Source organism: Phlebotomus argentipes, unplaced genomic scaffold, assembly GCF_947086385.1.
Source record: "Phlebotomus argentipes unplaced genomic scaffold, Phlebotomus argentipes genome assembly contig_32, whole genome shotgun sequence".
In the NCBI taxonomy this organism is placed as follows: domain Eukaryota; kingdom Metazoa; phylum Arthropoda; class Insecta; order Diptera; family Psychodidae; genus Phlebotomus; species Phlebotomus argentipes.
In genome coordinates, this window is record NW_026776187.1 from 1,919,175 (window position 1) to 1,942,844 (window position 23,670).

Consider the following 23,670-nt stretch of genomic DNA (forward strand, 5'->3'; position numbering starts at 1 on the left):
CTAAAATTCCTTGTGAGGGAAGTAAGTTTAATTAATCCTCTTGAGCTCGGCAAAAAGTCTCCTTCCCTGTGATATGGGATGAGGAAGAAATTTAATAAGGATGCACGGATAATAAGCGTGTGTTGGCTCTCTAATTTCTTCCCATCAGTTCACCATTAGGTGTTCTTATCTGTTCGTGGTGTCCTGGCCAGGGCGAAATTGGAAGAGCCGCCAAATGGGACATCCGAGAGAGAGAGAGAGAGTGATTATTGATGCCACATATTAATAATTTTGGGGAAGCGTAAAATAAAAGGAAAGTGAGACAAACCATGTTATTAGTTGTTTCCACTAATGACAGGCTTTGTCCTGCGCCCAATTTCATAGAGGGTTCCAAGAGTGGAAGAAGTGCCTCTTGCGGTGGATGTCTTTTCTGCAGCAAAAACACATTTTCTGCCACTTTAGGAACTCTTCCCATCCTATGGGTAATTGTTGGTACCTGACAAGGTACAAAAGTCCATCTATTTGTGGAGAATTCCTCCTTCGACAGCGGACCAAAAACTGGGAGGAGGGCGAAGAAAAATGGCTGAGAAATTGATGAACAAGTTGTTGATATTTGGCGGTGTTTTGATCAAGTCTCTATGATGTGACCGTGCCGCTCATTTATGGGTTCAGAAATTTCGACCACCCAATAGCATTGGACGAAAAAAAGCAATCTCTCGCCTGTGTCTCACTTCCCGTGGTGAGAATTTGACAGTTTCCCGGGCATTAATAACATCTTTATGGGGAGTTTCGATGGTTTGTTGTTGTCGATTTATCGTGAATTATATTCGCCGATCTTCCATCGGCGAGAACACACCGGAAAAAAGGGTTCAAACTGTCGATGATTTAGGATTTGTAAAGAATCATAGTTATTTGTGAATAAAAGAACATTGTTAGTTATATTTCGTATTGTTTAATAATGTTTGTACGTTGTGTTTAATGTATGAGAATTCTCTGTTGAACAGCAAACTTGGTTGACTCTACAAAAGTCTTGACCGTTTCTAATCGTGCACCTCCCATGTTGTGTCGGCGAGATTCTCTGAGGGTGAAAAAGAAGCATCACAATCTCAATTAGTGCGAATGTGAGCTAAATAGGTGTTGGTTTTTCGATTTTCCACACAATCCAATTGCCAGGATGATTCTCTGCGGTCGCTTCATCATCATTGCTTTTTTGGCCATCCCCGCAACCACACGAAGAAGACCTTTGGATTCTATGTCTCTGTGCGATTTGTGTAGGCCCTCCTGCGTCTCTCGCCTCCCATTCGGCCCAGACAGTCGCTTTGGGTCTTGTAAATTTAATTTGGCCCGGCCAATCATTTTGCACGCGGGTGGCAGAGGGAGAGACTTTGATGTTGCGCCACAAAATTACAAGATTAAGATCCCTTGATGCTCAACTTTGGCTTCAACAGAGAAATTCTTCCCGCTCCATGATTTTCTGTTTGTTCGCCAAAATCACTCTTTTGACCCTGATGATCATTTGTTTTTACAAATGATGCTGATGAGAGCAATAAATTTTGTCAGTAATCAACAAGATTGCAAGATAATTGAGTCGTATTTCGTAGCAGAGGCGCTGCTGTTGATATACAACAGTGGGTGGTGAAACTATTTCATAAATAATAATCACACAAGGTGAATACTTCTTTTCCCTCACCTCGCATACCGTAACTTTAATGCTTTCGACACTTGCACGTAAATAAATCCCCGAAATTACCATATTTTCACTGGATGTTTGCTCTCTGGAACACGAGTAAAGTGAAGTAAATGGTCTATCGGAGGGAATTTCACGTTCGAATTCTTCTGGCATAATTTACCGCGCTTCACTCGTGGAAACCAGCTGCCAATATTGAATCTGAGGATTTTCTTGATCACACATGATCATCGATCAGTGGAGTCACTGAAGCGTCAAATGGGAAAAATTTTAATTGAAAATAATCGAGGAGCAAAGGTTTGCCACTTCGCTGAGTACTGAAAGTGTACAATGAGACTCGATGATGATAGAAAATTTGAAAATTTATCAAGCTGGCTTTTCCTAATTTAAAAATTGCTTTTTTCTGCTTCAACGCAATAATCGAGATGCGAATAAATCTGAAATTGCGGACTTCACTTGAAAGTTCACATGAAGAAGAGGGAAACATTGGACGTTAAGCTGTGAGACAATGATTTTATTGACCACTATTACAAAGTTGCTACAGCACAGCAATTCATCAGTGCGTCTTATGACGTGAGAATTCCAAAATTGTACATAAATACATACTGAAAATTCATTGTTACACTTTCCTTGGCCTCTGGTCGGTCAGGTCCATGTTAAGAACGATGGCGTTTAATTGCAAGCAAGAAACACACGATAATAATTATGTTACGAGAATGTAAAAGAGATTCATCATGCTTTGGTGATTTTTATGGATTTTGAAACAAATATAACTTTATAGGCAACACTTTTAATTAGGAAAAATATTTTTTTACTGGTGTTTTCATCACTTCATTGTTTCAAATTCTTTTATTGCACTTCATATATATTATGGACATCATATAAATTTTTCTGTGTATGGATATGAAATGGGAGAGAACAACAGCGAAAAAAAAAGTTTCGTGAGAACATTTTGCAAGTCAATTTAAAAGTAAATACCAATATATGTGGCAGTCTCGCCTTGCTATCGGAGTGAACGCGGGCTCTTATTGAATTAAGTGGTCATCCTGTTAGTGGTGCATTTTTCACATTGTTCGCGAATATTCACGAAAAATCAATGAAACTTCCTAATTTGTCCCCCCCAGAAGAGTTGGACCATCATGCGGACGATATCGACATGTTTGAAGGAAGGGGGATAAAAAGTTGCATTCCGCGAGATAAATTTCAATTATTGCTGTTGTAATTGACACTCAGTGATATTTAAGGCGAAATCAGAGTCAATGATTAATGTCAATAAAGTTTTATTGATTAACCAATTACCCACCAATTCCGCAGTCTCTCGCGAGGACGGAAACCCATGACACGCTTGGCCGGAGAGTTTATGCATTTACTGGGTGCCATTCCTTGAAGAAATTTGTTGGTGAAAATGTGTAACATGGCTTTTATCGATGTAATTTTCGAATTCTCCGAAAAGATAACAAAAGCAAAGAGAGGAGGCACTTTTTATTGGCATCAATGGACCACAGTTGAAAGTGATCGAGAGAGAGAAAGAATGATGTGAATGGGAGGCAAAAAAACGCGCCAAAAGTGATCGCGAGTGATCGTGCACTTAAATGATGTATTTTCTGTAGTCCCTCCACCTCAACATTTAGTCCCCCTCCCGTGTGCTGTTTGATGTATACACCCCGAGACGTGCGATCAAAGATCGCGATCATTTTTGGCTGCTTCTTAAGAATCTCGAATCGATTAAGTGAGATTTCAGATATTTTGCTATAATTATGCGATCTTGCGGAGAAAAACAGGCTGCCTCCGTTTGGAACTCCGCGTGCTCCTCTTCCACCGCAGATCCTTGCAAGTGATCTCTTGTCGGGCTGCATGCGATCACTCGCAATCATCTCTCCTTCTCCCTCTCGGTGGCCCTTGTTCAAAAAGGAGAACAAGTGATTTTTTTCTAACTATCTGCTTTATCTTCAACCTCAGCTTCGTCTCGATCTCTTCTGAGCCGCGGTCGTGCGCGCTTTCCACAATCCCGGCCCGTGCTTTCAGCATTTTTATGAACACTTTTCCACCAACTTCATGGCGGATTTTTTAGGCAATTTGCCCCAGCAAAAACAAGGTGATAAACCGATCTCTGTGCTAATGCTATGGCTGGTGAGATTCTCTGTGAAGCAGCAAGATCAAACATCCAGTTTAAGTGACTCTGGAGAATTCCTAATCGCGCTCCCTCCACGGACGCAGTTCGATTATGTCGGAATGAGCATCCAGAACAGCTGGAATAAAAGGAATCTGAGCCCCTGAAAATGACTGTGGCAAAATTTCAATCTCCTCAGCCAAATTATCAAATGGTCTTGCGTTTGGAGCCAGGTGTCTGCATTCTACAAAGGCTCGCTCATGTGGCCGACGTGGATTCTTTCTCCTTTCGCCAGAGAGGCATTTATCGGGCCGCGTCTCGCGGTTTAAGGTACAAATTTTCATCATTTGACGGTAACAAAAACACAAAATGGTAAATGATCGATGGGTGTTTTAGTTGGCCGAACCAGAAGCTTTTATGCTCTGACTCTGACCACGGCGGGGGGAAAAAAGGGACGAAAGAGGTCGGCAACAGTGAGTTGATGCACTTGGGACACGCAAAAGTCATATTCATTTGTGTGGTTAACACTGTCTTTGCCGCAATGATTATATCGCAATTGCCAAAAGGTGAAATTATGCGGTATTTCACGCCTTCGGGACAAACTAGTGTTAACTGCAACGTTTATTCATGTCATGGGCAGTGATATCGCGAGAGACAATCATTGGGTAATTGGAGAGAGGTTTCATGATAAATTGAAATTCTCAAAAAAAAGACCGCCCCGTTTTCTTACCTTTGATTATCCTTGACCCTTCAATTAAAATAATAAAACATTTATACAAATCAATCAATTGGATTCTTTCCCATTCACTTGGCTGTCTCCGATTTATGCATAAAAGATATTTATCTCTAGAATGAAATCAATTATCCTTAATCAAGTTCAGGATTGAGCGTGTAAGCAAATGCTTGTCTGTTTGGGTAGGAGAATTGAATGTTGTGCAAAAAATACTCTCCGAGGGAAAGATCAGCGATCCCTCGGTGGCTCTTTTTCTTGCCGCCTCCTCAAGAGAGAGACGATCATTTGCTGAGAAAGAAGTGGACGGAAAAAATTTATTATGCCACAACAATTCTGCGATGATGGAAGTAAGTTGGATAACGGAGAAGGCCACCCTTTCGCGTGTTGCACTCGCATGGGATGTCTCGGGAAATTTTTCGATGGATGCGACTCAATTAGCCGGAGTCCCAGAGATCGCGTATTCGTATCTTGTCCATTTAATAAATCTCACAATCCGCAAATTGACTCGTCCTGAATACATTTCTACCCGTTCTGCCGACTCTTCCCGTTCCATTCTGATGGCCGCGAGAGACTCTCATGTGGGAGCCACTCTTAGACGTTGACTTTGATTCGCGAAAACGAGGGAGAATGTCACAAGGCGGGAGACCACCGTCAATGTCCCAACATTTATTTACTTGCAACTTGCGTCTCGATGATTAGAGTTTACCCCGGTGGCATCCACAAATAGGGGCCATCGAGAGTCTCCTTTGGCAGATTGGTTTTTCCCTTTTTAGGCGAAAATCGATAGCTTTCCATGCCAGCACCGTCCGACCAACAGAGATCCACACTTGACCTAGAAAAGATGTCTCGCGATCGCACTGACTCATCGGATTCCACGCAAGTGCTCATTAGCTCACCAGAGGCGTCTAGGTGACATTGAAAGGCCATTCGGTGTCTCTCAAAGACTACCATAGTCACCTGAGAGAGATCAAATTAATTTTTGCGAATGACACGCAACCCTCTCGAGACTGCATTCCTCGTGCGCTCTTCAGTTCAAGCAAAAAAAAAAAAACAGAGAATCACCGTGTGGCAAAGAAAAAAGATCCATAACAAGTCCATGCAGATGGAAAAAAAGGTCTCTTGAGAGCGGCAAAAAACCCGCCAGTCTGACGAATGTGAGAGAGCGAATGGGAAATTCAAAAATGTGGCATAGTTAGTGGATTTTTTCGGTGACTTTATTCCAGAGAAGCAAATCTTGTTAATATAATTGAGTCAGAAAATCTCCGGTGGGATTGCTTGCAGATCACAAAAACCCACGCCGAAGTTGAACATGAGATGTAGATTGTCTCTAGATTAGGATGAAGATGCGCGCTCCTTTAATCACTTGTGCTGACAGTTGATTCGACTGACTCTGTGTATTTGTCCCAATAAAATTCAAATTATTATTCGAATATCACTGCTAGCCAATGATATTTGCCATGCCCTACATTGTATGGCGAAATGAGAAGCCAGAAGACAAATTAAACACGGGAAAAAATGATAATATCGGGTTCGACAAGGCATTTTTCACACGACTTGCTGAGGCTCTTCGACAAAATAGGATGCAAAGTCGGTGGGAACCTCACGCAATGAGTTTAGCAAGTCCAGTCTGTAATTGAGCGTTGCCAAAAGTGGTATGTCTTGCGAGTGCGAGAATGAGAATATGACATTATCTGACATTATTCTAAATACTTTGCTTCCACGAAGAGCCTCCCGTTTGCGGTGTTCGGTCCATTGAGTGTGATCCAATGCAATTTGAAAGCCATTGCCGCTCCTTCGGTTATTGATATGATTTAATGGGTCGTTGCCAGAATCCCTGTGTCCGCGCGATCTCCCTGAAAGAGTGCCGAGATGTGTGTTTTGTGGTCTAGAGGGGCGCGCGTAGAAGAAAAACTGACTTATTTGGTTGCGTGCACTTTATTCAATCGCATCGAGATGTGCAATTTTGATGGTTTACTTCAAGTTTTAATAATTGAGTGAATGCTATATAACACTGCAAATTGCATAATCTCCATTCTTGGATGTGGAGAGCATGTGGGGAGGGTCGGGCGAAAGGACAGGGGAGATGTCTGCAATTATAGATTTTCATGTGCACAGGAGAACGCATTCTTCCCGTCTTTAGGCGGGGATTTGTGCCCAGTCAAAGTGTATTAAAGTCATTATGGGGATGGCCTGAGGGCATTTTTGTGAAAAATCAGACAATTTATTAGCACACACCACTAATAAAATAACGCCAGATGAAAAACTGTGCGCAAGAAGCCCTCGTCTTCGTCCGATCTTCATTCTCCTCTTTGATACTGAACTCTCTGGTGTGTACCTGTGCCTGGCCAGCCGCAGCAAGAGGGTTCCTCGCATGCGAGTGTGTCTTTTGTTCCCCGCCATCACTCAGAGAGTTGTGGCCAAAGAGGGAAAATAAACATTTTAATTAGTTGCAAATTCACTGTCATTAATGTTTGCAACTGTTTTTGACACATTTGATAAACCACTTGACCACAAGCACGACTTCATCCCGCCAAGTGATCGATCATGAGGCGGATAGATCATTTGATCGCACTTCAAGCCGCCTCAGCGCGACCTGGCACACACTTTCCATATTAAAATAGATGGACTTCTCTTGTGGGATTTTTTTCGTCACATCTCTCGCGGGTCATCTTCGAAGGGACGCCGTTCCGCGAATCTCAGATGGGCAAAACGATGGGCGCACACACAAGTAGTTGGGCTAATCGCTTCAGTAATTAAATCACCATAAAACCCATCCGCAGTATTGGCTGATGGATAAATATGACCTCAAACCATATTTAAAGCATTAAGTGCATTTAAACGCACCGCTGAACCGCCAGCATTAAGTTGTAGAGCCACCAGGAAAATAATTACCGCAATTAAAATCGTTCAACCTCGTACCATTCGTATAGTAATAGTTTCTCGTACAGGTGTGCTATGGGAGAGTTCCTGCGTGAAAAATCACTGGGTCGAAGAGGTGAACATTGGGCACACTTTGAGAGCCGCCAAAGTGGAAATCAATGGCCTCTCGTAAGGGCCAGGATTAAGCGAGATGAGCTGCAGAGACACCTGGAAAATAATCACAAGAAAACAGAATCGAAGCTTGCCTTAAGCGGCTTTGCTATTTTGCTGGCTGTGTTCAAACAACCCTTTATTTCTCTTTCTTAATCATCAATTCAATTGCAGTGTCAAAAAGGTGGAAAATTCATGATTCCACGGGTTTTTTTTTGGGTGGCATTTAATAAATTTCGAAGAACATTTATACTCTGTATTGTGCCACCTTTCAGGTGCTTTTTTATGCGTTTCCTCCATTCATCTGTATTGAGTCATTTGGGCAGCCCTTCTCACAAATTTCGTGAATGCCTAGGGCGAGCTATGAGTCTCTTGACCTCATTTATTGTAAGTTTTTGCGTGGTTCACACAATGTCTCTCAATCCCTGACCTGGCATACGTCCAAGAAATTTGCATAAATAGTCCATCTCTTCTCTTTTCGAATCACTCTGCGGACATTTTGACACGTGAGAAGTTGAGGCCACTTCCCGCATGAGGAAATGTATTTTTGGCACTTTTCAACCCCTTGGGCTAGAGGACAGGCAACAGCGCGAAAGGTCAGCGCAATCAATAGAGGCGAAGTGGAGTGAAATTCCAGCTGGAGGGTTTCTTTCGCGACTTCCTCCTCGGATGCCCCTCATCCACCAGAGAATACTCTGCCGTGTGGCCAAATCACGCTCCCTGGTCAAATGGCGACGTGTCGGTCAGGTGGTTTTTGTGCACGATCAGAGGCATCGCGTGTCCACAAGGAAATATGCACTTCTCAGAGACTCTTTCAGCGTGTTTGCGGATCCCCTTTTTTCATCTCCACAAAGAGACCACCAATTTTCATCACTGAATACTGAAAGGCCTCACTGTTGGAGGAGTCTTCATGGGATTAATTGTCCGCGTTGGACTGATTCTACGCTTTAGCTCTTCTGGGAGTCCTTTTCAATTTCAATAACACGGACACGAAAGCTGTTATTTTGCCAAAACCATAAGAATGTGGAATCTCAGAAGAGGAGCCGATTTTGAAGTGAAATATCAAGAAACTATTTACATTGTATGTTAATTCCTTGAGTTGATGGTTTGTGGTTAATGTAACAAATAATTTCCATTCATGATTGAAAATGCTTTGGAAATAATTATTTCGCCTTTTCGCCCCATTTGTGTTGGTGAGCACAAATCACGGTTGAAATGGTATAAGTAAAGAATACCTTACATTTTTCCACTTGTCGATCGATAGCAAAGAATGTGGAGTTCAGGAAAGCATTTTATTAAAAGAAGAAATATTTCACAAGGCACAGCTTCTCTTTTTTTCCACACACAGCAGTTATGCCAGTAGTTATATTGACAACAAACAATTATGAGGAGTACTTAGACGGATCGAAGACAGAATATCGATCAGACCGGCTCTCGACTTAGAGGAGTTTGTGTACCGCGACATTCTATGATCACATAATTTCTGTGCATCACGCACATCCACTGACGGGAGACACGCAGGACTATTTCTCCACATTATGGGCTACTTTGGTGTACTTTGCACAGTGTCACGTCCTTAATCAAGCAGAAGGCCTCAGCAAAGGCACGAGATCAGTGATCGCACAGCATTCACATTCATTAAGTGAATCTCGTGAGATGAGATCCTTCTTCAATTTCTATGTCGATCCACTTGGGAGCACTTGGTAATCTTGTATATGCGACCACCTGTCTCTCGCACGCGACTTCCCCCACCTTCGCGCGCTCTTTCTCTCACAACCACTCGCCTTCCCAGTTGGCGTCTCCTCTTACCGTCTTCCATCCACTCTGTGCACATCTTCCACTGCACCCTTTCTCGCGAGTGATCGTGGAAATAGTCCCGAGATCACCTTCCTCTCTTGCCGCATCCAAGAGCTTAAAGCTTCAATTAATACTTTGGCTCTGAGAAATGCTCACAATGGTCTATCGTGGTCTTTTTCACCCAACACTCACTTCATGCGAAATGCCTAACCGAAAAGTAGCAGAAAACACTTCTATGACCGTATTATGAAAAAGGTGTGATTAAGTATAATATGCAGAGCAAAGAACTGGAATTGAGATCAACTTTCATCACAAAAGAAGTGAAATGGAGATGAGAAAAGCGCGATGGGGACTTTTGCAGAGTGCTCTTGTGACAGCAACTCATTTTTGCACATGTCTTAGATGCCTAACAGAGTAATTACATCTTTACAAACTTCCTACTACTTGAAATAGAGAAGACAACTTGAATACCAAGTGAGAAATTCATCTTCACTTACACTATTGACGCTTCGCTGCAGAGCGCGAGCAATGAAAGTGTCGAAAATTGAAAAACAATAAAATAAAAATTAATAATGCTATTGTTACAGCCATGGAGATGACTATCACTCAACATCATTAATCATCGCAAGTGTACGGCGCGAGGAATGGGAAAAAAGTGAGTTAGATCTTGAAGGAGAAGAGTTCATCTAATTGCTATTCATGTTTCGTCGTTGATCTTGCGATCATTTTCACCGGCTGCATGAGATTTGGCTCAGCGGCGGCAATATTAGCACGCATTATGATTATGTGGAATTTAAGATCAGCCAGGAAGGGGAATTACTATGGAGGAATTTCATTTGTTTCCCCCGGTATTGCCGCTGTACTCGATCATCTCGATCGCGAGCATCACACGTGTATTCGCTACGGGAAGAGTGTGTATATCTTCGCCCATGGAGTGAAATGTCTTGCAGCGGGAGCATTCTTTCGTGTGAAAAAAATGCCACGTAGAAATTTTTGACATAGCGCACGCAAAAAATAACCATACAAAACAATAATACGGAATAAGCGAGATGGATAACAATTGGAGTTCATTGTATATCTGTGACTTAGTTCCCAAGACAAATTTTCAAGACAGCTAGACTTCCCAGGCACTTGGTAATTTGTCGGTGGTCAGAGAAATAATAATTTAGCGTGTCATTGCTGCTCCAGAAATTCCAGCGGGAGTGTCGTGAAAATAAAATAGAGTTGGGCTGGAAATTTGCACTCACTTGCAAAATAATTCACCACCCAACTGGCATAAATGCATTATTATGAGTCTAGAAGAATTCTACTCCAATTTATTCTCTTTCAAAACTGAGATCTTGCACAATAAATAATTAATGACAGCATTACTTTAACTTAAAATTGCTACATTGTGGAGACGCGGTTCTCCTATTTTTTCCACGCAATTGAGCTTTCACGAAGGTTTATTTGGCGTAATAGGTGAAAAACTAATAGAACAGGAGACATATCAACAATATATTCGCGAATAAATTCTATAAAAGGATGTCTGAGGGCTATAAAAGTTGAGTAAAACAAAACGATTCTTTATTATTATTATTATTTCATCTTTTGCAAATTCATGTCTTTTTGAGCAGAAGATTAGTAACAAATTACATTCATGATAAATGTAAATTGGATTGTCTTTTATGCATTTTTAAATACATGTTCCGAGATCAGAAAAATTTTAATTGGGTTGCAGCAGAAATTATTCCCCATTTGAATACTATAATCACCTGAGCAGTGATCTCCAGGATCTGACTTTACTGGCGATAAGGATGCCGAGAGCTAATTTGCTGGTGATCTTAAGGGCTTTCTTTTCAGCCTTTTTTCCCCTCCGCGGATGATCAATCTGTATGGCAGACGAGAGGCTATGCGGTGACTGGCGAAAAAAGAGTGGAAAATATGCGCGGGGATGCTTCAAGAGGCAGCATAACGCCACCGCCGCCACTTGCATCCCAAGAGACTGTGCACAGAATTGATTTTTATGATCAATTAGTGTTTTTCACTGACATTGACGTTGGGCAGATGGTTGTCGATCAGGTTCTGGTGTACGGCATGCCGCGTTCCGGAGCACGACGGCGGCGGAGGCGGAGGCGCGGCCGCGAATCTTGTGCAAATATATAGTGCACACAAGAAAGCCACCATGTGAATTAATTAGAATTCGCAAGGAGGCAGAAAGAGAGCGCAGAAGATGTTTCTACGCACATCGACAGGTTGATTTGATGATGCACACGTCTGTTGTGCCAACAGGTTCCAGAATTCAGAAAATTTTTATTCATTTATTGACTCCTCGGCCCCCGTGTCCACGCCATGGCATCTTCTTCGTTTTGATCTTTGTTCTGCTGCCTGGCCGTGTTTTTTTGCGCCCGTCCGCGCACCACTACCTCTTCATCTCGCGCAATTGCAAGGGAGCTCAGGTGATCCAATTGAAATTGCATTCGTGCAATTTATGGCGAAGCTCCTTTGCCGATGCACCATGAATATTCTGGGTGAGTTACTTGAAAAGGAATGAGCACGCGCTTCCTCAACACTGCACTTCACTCCCCAATTTGGTTGAGCGCCATTACAAATTAGTGCTGGCGTCATTCAATAAATCCTCCATCCCCGGCGATCAATGGAGATCAGGCGCTCTTTAACCACCTTTACGGTGCTTCTTCGCGCCACACTCTCGCGCCCATTTTTTATTCCTCCCCAGCGAGCGAAATGCATTTCAATTCCCGCTGCCACCATGCAAAGCGACTCGAGAAAGTTTCCGACCACCTGTTGTGCAAATTAACAACTCGAGATCGCCGACTATCGAGCCATCTTGTCAAGATCGGGCGCTTTTTGGCACACACGGTCATGCCTAGTGTTTCCACTTGCGTCGATCGCGAAGACGGCCAGGCGTCTGCGAGACCATTGTCCGTGGCTTCTGCCGGTGCAGAGTAATGAAGACATCTTTAAGAAACATTTGGGACTCAATGCCATTAACTATACGAATTTAGCTGGTAACAGTGGTGTCAGAAGCACTTGCAGTTTAACAGAAATGACAATCTAAAGTGATCTCCGAAGCATTTCATCGTGGATAAAGCAAGAAAATTCCACATTGCTGTAATTGCATGTCCATCGTGATCTTCATTTCTCAATATAGTGATTGCTCATCCTACAACTGGTGGCGAATGCGATTCTAAAATATTCCTTCCGAGCTCTGGGATGCAGTCGGATGGCATGAAGAATCCTTGAATCAAATGATAAACAGTTAGCAAAAGGGCACACAACAACAGAAGTCCAACAAACGTGAAGAAGCGATAAAAAACGCGTTGAAATAATTCTTATTTATACACCGTGTACACATAAAAATGAAATGAAATGCGTTTTATTGTAGCCTCTCGTCTTCAACCTGTGTTGAATAGCGTACGCAACACAACTCTCATGTCCGAATCCCGTGATCGTCGCGCGTTACTTTTTGCCCTAACTCAATCGCCTTTCTGTCAAACCAAGAGTGGAATTTCGTATTTAGTTGACGTGCCCAGCATATTTCTTGCTCCTCGTCTCGCCCCACCATCCTTGATGTTCCTTGCACACCTTCTTCGCCGTGTGCGCGCATCGAGGGCCTGATGGCGTTCACGGTCGTGAGTGATCGCACCGGGAGTGCAACCGGCCAATGTGGAGCGAGAGAGAGACATTGCGCGCATTTGAAATGCAACAAGATCACCAAGAGGAATATAATGCGGTGGCAAATTAATGGCGTGAGCATCGACAATCTCTGAATGGACCGCATTTTGATGTACACTCTCGTCGCGGGATGATCTGCGCAGCGCGATGAATTCATGACTTTTATCGCCGCGGCACATCGCGCTAGAATATGCGCTGCATCGGGGATTGTTTGGAAAATTCATATTATCACCTCTCGCATTGCATTTATCCCGAAATTTGTGTGGAATTTCAAGGTCGAGCCACCTGCTTTATCTGCGCTGCTTCGCGGAGGACCGCGATCATGGCCACTGGAGAATTCCACCTGAAAAATGCACAGATGCGTGCCCGTGGCGCGATCTCATGAAAACAATTGGTATCCACTTCACGATCTTTGACTTCGAGATCGTGGCTCGCAGCATCTAAGATCATCCCGGAGGTTAATCATGTGCAAATACCCGGTACTCGGACTTTAATGTGCGCTTATGCGCTCTTTAGTCCATCAAAAGTGTCTCGCTTGCGCTGCCATATATCTTCGCTAATCATCAGCGCTGATGGATTGGCGGTGATAAAAGTTGCGAGCCCGAATTCCAAGTCATTGTCTGTCCACTTATGAGATGCCCTCTCGATCATCGAGACACTGTATCTATTGTGTCGCGATCGAGCGGTATTTTCGCCAAATGCCTGGTCCGCGACTGCAGATCAGTTTGGCGGCGGTGCAAATGGTCAAACGGCGACCAGGCCAAATGGCAACAACTGCTGTTGCGCTGCCGAAGGAGGAGAACAAAGTGATAGGAGCTGGAGGGCTGTTGTGGGTCGTTGTCTGCACTGTCTTATGCCGCTCCCTGTCCCCCAATCGGTGGCTCTCGCTCCGGCCGCAGGCCTCGCGAGCACTGGGTGAATCTTCAGACAAAAGGAAACGGTGCACCGGCGCGAGAGGCTTCGCGAATGCAAAGAATTCCGCGGTGGAACAATGCGCCGCGTGATGGTGGCTCATGTTTGTTTTGCCGTTTTAGGCAATGTACCGTTAGAAGTGGAGTGGACATGTACGCGATGTTAGATGGCCAGAGCCTAGTGCTATTCGGGCGGCAGAAGGAAAAGGCCGCGATTCGCCAGCGGAGTCTGCATGAAATTTTGATGGGGAATTGATAATTTGAGGCTGCTCTTGTGGCATCTCAGGCCATACCATAAATTATTTATTAGAAGAGATTTTTCACTCGCATGTCCATCTGACGTGGCGGAGAAAGAGGCCCTTCTGCCGGGCCCAATTTCTGGATGCCCAGCCAGCGAGGGAAGGGTGAAAAAATCCTCTCGTCCCGAGGCATGTGTTTGGTGGAGATAATTGCCCTTGAACTTGTCTCATTGTCCGCCAAATCGCAAGATTGCCAAATGCCCTCATAGCGCAGAGCCCTCTGAATACAATATCTGGCCTGCGCCTTTATCGCGGAATGCGATCGAAACAGTTGTCTCATCATTTTTCTGATGGACATTGAGCACTTGTCAATTATGGGCGCGATAGCATCTCACCTCTATTGTTCCATTTCAAAATTAGTCCTTTAATATTTCACCGAGTCCTCATGGAACATTGTATTCATCTTCGACGCATTGGCTTTTTTTGCGTGCACAGCTTCTTAGGAATCACAACATATTTTATTACTTTTCCTTCATGTCACGTGCCATTGCATTTTTAATACCAATCATCTGTCTGGCTCTTCGGCATGCCTTCTCTAATACCAATAATTCTGCAGTATTTGGTATCTTATTGATATCTTTCTGGAATTGCGTTTTTTTTTTCTTCTTATATCATCATTTTTCTTACAGCGTTATTACATCAAATTAGTGATAAATGAATTTTTTCTTAAATTATGTCTTGCAAAGCTTATAAATATAGAAGAATTGCAAATTGAGAAAACATAATTTCTCCGACTGAATTAATACTACATGTAAGATAAGGCTGTAAAGTTCGTCGCCTTTGCTCTTCACCATCACAGACCGTGAAATATTAATCAATTATGCATATTTTATATTATTAATTACTAGACATTCCAGTAAGGGCAAGTGGTTTGATTTACCTTGCTTAATTCGTAACTGTGCTCCAAATCACGTTGATTGGTCAACTCTACATTCCTGTGGCTATTCACAGTATGCAAATACAGATCTCACTTTTATTGCGCGCGATATCTAATTGTTCCATGCTATTACTTCAGCACCTTAATTAGTGGATTTACGGCTTATTGTGGAGAACATCCAATGCAGCTGATGATCTTGCCGAGGCAGTAAAGCGACCAATTGCAGGCAGATTGAATTGCACGCTCCGTCAATTCGACAAAAGGCACACAGAGGGCTCAATCCGCCAATATAATCCATCTGTGGATTAGAGTTAATCGATTGTATTGGAGGGCTTTTGAATCGCTTTTGGTGTCTGTGCATCTGCTCAATTGCACCACGTTCCAGTGGCGCGGAATTCTCGTTACTCTCTCTCTCTCTCGTAAAGCGTGAAAAAAGTGCTCACCTGAGATGTGGCGCGCAAAAGAGGATCGGGGCGAGGCAAAAAATTATTTAAAGACCATCGAAATGCGTCAATGGGAAGGTTTAAAATGCCTCAACCATTTGGCATTGAGGTGGAATTTTTATGGCAATTATCCGAGTGGAGTCTATATATATTTTTTTTCGACTTATGGAGTTGATTGCCTCTGGACGGTTCGCGGGACGCAGGACTTATTGAGTGCTGTGCGAGGGGAATTTTCCGCCAATTTGCAAATTTTCCAGTTTCGAGAGCATCGCGAGAGGGCCACGAAGAAATGGATCTCGGAGCGCCTCTTTTGTGTGTGCTCTGGATAATAATAAAGAGGCCAAGTCGTGGTTTTTTACGCGAGCCTCCCGAAGTCACCTCTCGACTCACCCCAGTGCCAGGAATGCAGTCCAACTGCACTGCCTCCTCGACTTCTGTGGCCGCCCGGGCTCAGGTGAGTTGGAGTGAAAGAGAAAGCCATCCGACCGTATCGCGTCTGCCACTCACACATTCACCTCTCCGGGCTGTGTTCCCGCATTTCGAGTGCTTAGGTGTACGGCCAGAGACGAACAGGTGCAATCTCGCGGCTCTGGCGGTGACTCTCTGTGAGCCTCTTCTCGGTTCAGCATATTTAATGGAGCCCCTCTCGCGCCTCCGCCGCGTCTTCGGGCCTTTCTCGCGCGGAGGCCCTTTGTTCATTTGGCAACAGATCAAGGATGAGCCTGCATCGCGTCGCTTCCTTGCCAGTCCTCGCCACCTCCGCAAATGCCCTCTTCCGCCATCACAGGACTAATGATGTGGGCTGGAAGTTGAGATACACTCAATGGGAACGAGATTATGCCCTTAAATTCAGAGTTCTTAACCCTTCGATTCCCGGGAAAGAATAAAGTAAAATGCATCTAAGCTCAGAATCTTCCTAACTCAGACTAATGAAATGCTGCAGGTCATCATAGACTTTATTGTAAGCTCTGAATTGTTTTGAAAAATGCCACTAAAGTCAAGCCTCAAATTGGTGGCTAGAAAAATTTCCTCACTCTCCCCTACTAATTCCATTGTTAAGCCCTGGTTGAAGTCTTCTTACATTTTTTAGACACCGTCAAATTGACATGGTAATATTCTCCATTCCGGCGATGACGAGCCAGAGAGAGAGAGAGAGAGAGAGAGAGAGTCAAAGAGCCCCGTCTGGCCATGTTCACGTGAAATTACCCATAAACGAGCCATAGAGATCGTTCTTTGATAGGCGAATCACGTTCATCAATTTACATGACTTCCGATGGGCGACGCGAACAAATTTCCGCTCAGCCAAAGATTATTTCCCCACCCTCGTCGAGGCATTTTCGAATTGTGACAGAAATATCGAGGGGTTAACACCTGGAATGTGATTTATGCCACCTAATTTGCACACATTGAGTGCCTTCGCGTTCAATTTGAGACCGGATGATTTATGGTATTTGTGGTAAAAATTCAAAATTAATTGTTTGCTGTTCCTTCGAATGTTTTCTGATCACTTTGAAAGTGTTGATTATTTATTGGACTCATTTCCCGTGCGATGCCAGAGAAACAGCTGAGAGAATTTATTTATCCAGTTACAATGATAGTGAGAATATAATTTTTAATTAGAGGCTGTTAATTTTTGTTCCAAAAATAATTAGTGAAATCTCTTGATCAATTGTAAAATAAAATATTCAGTTCATAAAATAATCTTCAAAATGAAGGAAGTGGCTTAAGCAATAAATCTTTTAATTTGCACTCATTTCTTTTCAACTGTTTTCTTGCCTGTGCGAGTATTTTTCCACCACAGCAACAATCTTTTCCGTGTCCCAATAAAAATATTCGCTCATTTTATTCATCATCGTCTGACTACGAGAGAGGATAAAATAAGAAATGCAGGAGCGAAGTGACCATAAATCTTCCAGTGTGCATCTCAACTTGAGGAGATGACTTTAGTGTGGCAGGATAAGAGTTTATTGTTATTCATAGTGGTGTTATCAGTGTCAAGACTCGATTCAGCCTTGCATAAAGTGATAATTGTTAATTATTTTTGTCACGCTGTGTGTGAGAATAATGTCCATCAGTCTCTGAAATGCCACTTTATGCTCATGTGGCTTATTTTTATGGACAGCAATCTTTTATATCGGCGGGAGTTTGATGACGGCGCCCAATTTAAACTCAATCTCCATTATTCTCACTGGCTAAGCTTCTTAGTGTGGTCCTATACCAATACATAATTCGACTGTTATAACAGTTAATTGTTGGCGAAAAGAAGAATTGTCTGATTCTGTAATTCCTTTCCCCTTTTGCGCGGTCTTTTTGTCTCGCAAGTCACCTCAATTCCCTCCTTTGCGGCATTTCTGCTGAATTAATTTCAGTTACACTTTTGAATTGTCCATACTAATTATCTCTGATAAATTAATTTTATGCGATAATAAATGAATATTGTTGAGTCCACGAACTTCTTAATGATGATCCGTGTCTCTTTTCGTTAAATTCGCAACTATTCCAAATGTAATCTTTAGTGATTTCCCTTCTCCAAGTGAATTCCCAACATTTCCAACACGAAGGTTATTATAATTCAATTTCGTGACGATAAAACACAATTAATTTTGTGTCCCATCATTGTCCAAAATGTAACACCCAAGAAATATGTCATTCATCACATTTGTATAGCATAAGAAAATGTTGAGAGTGCGATTATTATGGTAATATCACCATATATGTTACATTCTTTTTAACCCTAACATTGGGAGAGAAGAAGTAACATTCGAAATACGAAAGTCTGGCGGATATCAAGATTTCAGCCTTTCTTACTTATTTTTTCACTCTCTTATCACTTGCATCTTCCGCAGACAAGGTTACACTTTCTTTCCTTGCTTTGGGTTTGAGATTTTGATCATTTTGGTGAGGTTGACAAAATATTTCGTCGTGAATTTATCACTATAAAATCATCCCTTTGGCATGATGATCATCACCTGAATAGTGATGGTGATATTTATTTCTCTATCTCGTGGGTAATTTTACGGCTCTTTTCTCTATGTTCGACCGTCTTTTCTCCACTCTAACTCGCAGCTCTGACCCCACGAAGAGAGTCTATAGCATTATCCAGTGTAAGCAGAAAAATATGAATTCAAATTGAGAAGTCTATGCGTCTTGAGCACATCGCGAAAGTCACCTTCGCTCTTTCTCTTTTTGGTTGATCGTCAGCGGCACACAAATAATATTATATGCGTCTCATGGGTATCTTTTTCTGCGAATTCCTCCCCAGAAAAAAAGACCTGTGATTCTCATGGAGAATTTAAATGTAGTCTACACGATGTATTCTCAATTATGTCTCTCATCTCAGACAAACAAGTGTTCTTGCGAACATGAATTTATATCCCAAAAAGTGACATAAAGAGGCATTTTTCTATTCAACATCACAGAGACAAAAATCTTGACGAAGAAAGGTGGATATTTTATGTGTCTCATTTACTAATCTCCGGACAAACACTGTAAATCCGTTACAGTTTGCTCAAGCGCTAATAGCGCCTGGGCAAATATTCTGGATTGTACACTAAAATTGTAGCACATCTTGAGCATTTTCGGTATGTCCGGAAGAAAGATCCAAGTCATTATATACGCCTCTGATGAAGATCATGCGGATGGTGAGACAGAGAGAGAGAGAGAGAAGAGGAAAACCGCGTGCAGACATTAATCAGACAATGGAAATTGTGTGAGAGTAATTTTAATGCGATCTTTGGCGGCTGAGTGTAGAAAAAAAATATGGATTATTTGTTCATTGTTCGGCTAAATGGGTTCGTGGGCAAGTGGATAAAATGTGGGAGCAATTTTGGACACAATTGACGCACTTTTTTACGTAATTCTCGTCTCATTCATTCATTAAATCAATTAGTCTGCAAATTGAGAGCTGCTCATTGAGAAAACAATGCCATTCACTTCGCGGGAACCCGTGGTTTGGCTGATGATAACATGAAAACTTATCTTGTCTCTATTATTAGCTAAAACGCCTTTCGTCTGGTGATCAGCAATAGCGGCTTCAAAATTAGAGTGTTTGCGGATTAGATTAACAGTAGAGAAAGAGTATTGATGGTACTTTTATTCCTTGTACACAATTTGCCAGCTTGTGTTCAGCGTAAAGGACTTTGTGTGGCGTGGAAAGTCAATAATTTTCCGAATAGCAGCTTCCAGATGCGAATTGTGTGCTCTAAATAAAATGTGAAAAGGAAAATTTTTACGGAGAATTTCAATGGATTTTACTACTTAAGCCACTTCTCTTGCGTCTGTGCGGGGAAAAGAGAATAGATTACGCCATTAATTAATCGAATTCAATGAAATTTTATAACTGGAGTGCGTGTGTTTATAATAATTAATTCCTTCTTCTATTGACTTCTTTTGCCTCTTTAACATATCCGTGAGTCTCTCTCTTTTCCCGCTCGTGTGTGGGGCGCGTAAATTTTCCATCGAAATTGTAAACAGACGAGAAATCCCGAGAAAAAGGGAAAACAGTTTCATTTTACAAATTGAAACTTCTTCCACCGCGAAACTATCTTTGTATTCCAGCCGAGAAAATTCTCTTTCTTCTCTCACACTAATTAATTGGATCACTGCAGCTCGCACTGTTTCATGTTACTCCGGCTTTCGTTGGAAATCTATTTTCGAACAATTTCCCCGCAACACACATCGACTCTCATCTCTTCTGTAGTATCATTAAAATCTATTTACTCTGCTTGATCCAATTTGGCCACACTTTTATTTAATTTCGGTGAAATTGATGACAAAAACCGCCTTTCACTCGCTTTTCTGCAATACACTTTTTACTGTAACTCGGTGAAATTTTAATTTATCTCAACACTTCATGGTCTAGGTTGCTAAGAAGTGGTCACGGGGATGACTTTCGATGCTGCAACAATTTAAGCACTCAATCGACTAAATCAGGTGCTTATTGAGGAGCGCAATTAATGCTATTTCTGTTGAATTATGTAATCAAACACAAATCGAGAAGAGAATTACATAGAAAATAACGGATCTCTTAGTTTTCTAATCCAATTAAACCCCGATGTTTATGCTGAAGGAGCAAAATAATTTTCCTCACTGCATATATTTTGGAAAATTAGAATATTCTATTTTGTGGCTGCAAAGTTGTGAATCAATGGTGGTGGTGTTGCTGTGAAAATGCAATTAGTTTTGTGAGATATGTTGAGACGTTGCTGTTGAATTTTGTAGTGGAAAATGAGGGCAATGCGGCGACCTACAGTTAATTGGTTGGTGTCGATGCAGCCGGCAAAATATACAAAAGTCCCTGTAACTATATTTTGACATAGTCTGTTTGATTTTCAACTGCTCGGCGACTCGGGCCTGCAAAGAGGTGCACATAGGCCGATGAGAGACGCGGCGAGGCACATGAAGATGCTCGGGTAACTGGAGTAGAAACACACTATAAACACTTGCCACGGCAAATGTAAATCTCTTCATTTCTCAGCACCGAAGCGTCCCTCTCTCCATTCAAATGGAAACTCCCGACAGAGACATTATGAGCGGGGGAAAAAAGAAAATTATTTACTGCACAACACAAATTTGTTATTACTAGCACTTCATAAAGGGATACACACATATCTCATTTTCTTCTTCGGCACAGAATGCATATAAAATTGTGGTGCTTTTCGACTTTTCACTTATTCAAGGTGTGGTTAAGCTGGGCTAGTTAACATTCTCACACTTAAATGCATCATTTTACTGAATTTTTCATGCGTTTTTGGCCATTTTACCGCTCAAAATATTACTGTTGAGAGGAGAAAATGACTATTTACAGACCCTTCTATCAATTGCAACTATCATGGTTATCTTATTGGGCAAATTAAAGAATAGTTTAACAAAAGTTACCACTTATCGATACGGAAAAAGGTTCTAAGATTCAAACGACGGGTCGCACAGCACATTTACATTTGTCGCATTATTTTTTTGCCTATAAAAAAGGAAAAGGAATTGATTCTCTAATCCGCAATGGCATTTCGTCATGATTTTCATGAGCACGTGGGAAATTCCGAGGAAAGTTCTCTGCAATAATGGTTTGGCCGATGGTATAATTTATTCTCAATGGCGAGGTGATTTTGATTCCTTTGAACTTGGCACTTTTTTCACGATTTCCTCCAACCTCATCTTTCGTGCTTCTCGGCCGTTGTGATTTTTTCTGCATTGGCCAAAAGCGAAGAGAGCGAGAGCGTGTGTGCAGAGAGAGAGGAAAGCTCTGCACATGGTGAATTTGCGAGAGGAGAGAGAGAGTCTCTCTCTCGTGGGGAGGAGCTTTCTGCTCTCACCGCGCTATCGCTATTTCACCTGGCACTTCCTCTCGTGCCATCTCGCTCTGGCGTAGCCTATGCATCGCTGGGCAATGTGATGCTGGCTCCCTCGTGCAGACCACGTGCTTTCGGTAAAGCGCCAGCAGCTGTCTCACAATTCTTGGGTTTTTTGATGCACAAGCAGAGAGACTTCTTCCGACGTCGAGCAGCTGCTCAGCCGAATTCTCGCTCTCTCCCTCTCGCGCTTCGCTGTGCATTCTGGTGAGAGGGAGAGAATTGTTTTGGCACTCCGCTCTCGCACTCCCGGACGAAAAGAACGGAAGACGGAACATTGCGTGAAGTTGTGTGTGTTTTGGATTGTGGAGAAGTACAATTTTTCGAGTGGAAGTTGCGGAGGCACAAGTTCTCTCTTCCAAAGCGCCAACCTCGGACAGTTTTGTGTTGGACGCCAGCGTGTGTGGATGGTTTTCTCTTCATCGCCTCCTTGGTCTCGTGTCGATCGATCGTGTGTCTCTGTAGTTTCCAAAGTGAGACGGGCAAATGTTCTCAATTCATCGTCGCACCTGAAACGAAGTGACACTGCTTGAAAAAGTGATTCATTTTTCTCCTTCACCGAGACGAATTGGTTTGTATTTTGGGACTGAAGAAAAACATTATTTGCAAATTGCCCTGGGTGAATGTGTGTTTTTCGGTTGCAATTTGAGAGGAATTGTGTCTTGCCTTTTTTCAAATTGCTCACAGACCACACTCTGGCGCAAAATCATCCATTAACGGTACCCAGAGAGACAAAACGTTAATCCTCGAGATTAAATCGCAATGTGGAGTTAATTAGGAGAGAGAAAGAAGTGTCTTTTTCTTGAGTGCGCTCTATCTACCAGTGATAAACATTCACTAAATTGGTATTGCACATTGATTTGCGCAGTTTCTGCCTTATCTGGGAAATTGCTCTCAACTCTGCAGTGAACAATTTTGTGACTATTGATTGTCGGCGAGGGGAGACCGAGGAAGTCTCTTGGACGGAAGCAAGGGAGAGCCAGTGTGTTTTCATGTTTGAGTGAGAGAGTGTGTCGGCCACCCCTAATCAGAGTGTGCGGTGTGAGGTAAATTGAGGACTTCTTGGACGCCCCGCTCGAAAGAGGCAAAAAGTCACGGTGAGAAAATCGCGGTGTGATAGCATCCAGGAGAAGACATACAAGCGTAGCTGGCTGCTAAGGTTGGAAAAATATTTGGATTATTGAATTTGGAAGGAAGAGGAGGGCAAATTAGACAGTGTCACGCAATTTTTTCACTTCTTCCTCTTTTCTCTGACCACCTTTTGCATAAAAGTAACATTAAAGTGAATAATAGAGGCCTGTGTGAGAAGGAAAGGAATTCCTCGGTGGGTGAATAAATTTTCCATGATGATTGATTCCTCTGGAGGACTTTTCACCACTTCGAGATAGGACGTGCACGAAATCTCCACATTGTCAGTTGGTGAGTTGAATTCTATGACATTTTCCTTATACACACCATTTGAAGAACTCTCGCGAGGTGTTTCACCCAGAAGATAAAAATCTCATCATGAGCACCGAATTGATGACTGTGGCGCAGAGTTGACCCAACGTGGGTGATATTTACTCGTTTTCGCCAAAAATGATCACTATATTTGAGAATTGTGTCCGTGTCTTTTTCATGCGACACAACGCGGGTTAAATCCCGCCGATATTCAGCCAATAAAACTGTGAGAGTTTGTTTAATAATAAATTAAATTACGTAATCTCTCACACTATCCAATTAACCGGTTGTTGACATGTGAACTGAGCCGATGGCGTGCCTGAGAAAAGCGATCAGAGGTGA

The 23,670-nt window shown here is 42.5% G+C and overlaps 1 protein-coding gene across 2 annotated transcripts in view; it reads left to right on the top strand.

Annotated features, from left to right (window-relative positions):
* LOC132264125 (protein rhomboid) overlaps window positions 1-23,670 on the top strand; it is an 82,144-nt gene that overhangs the window by 15,629 nt on the left and 42,845 nt on the right. Inside the window, exon 1 of one of the 2 annotated variants that reach the window (XM_059764212.1) lies at window positions 22,195-23,307. The exons of the other annotated variant lie outside the window; for it this stretch is intronic. The gene's annotated coding sequence lies outside the window, so the exon portion shown is untranslated. Of the gene's footprint in view, window positions 1-22,194; window positions 23,308-23,670 lie in introns of those variants that run through there. 2 annotated transcript variants of the gene reach the window in all.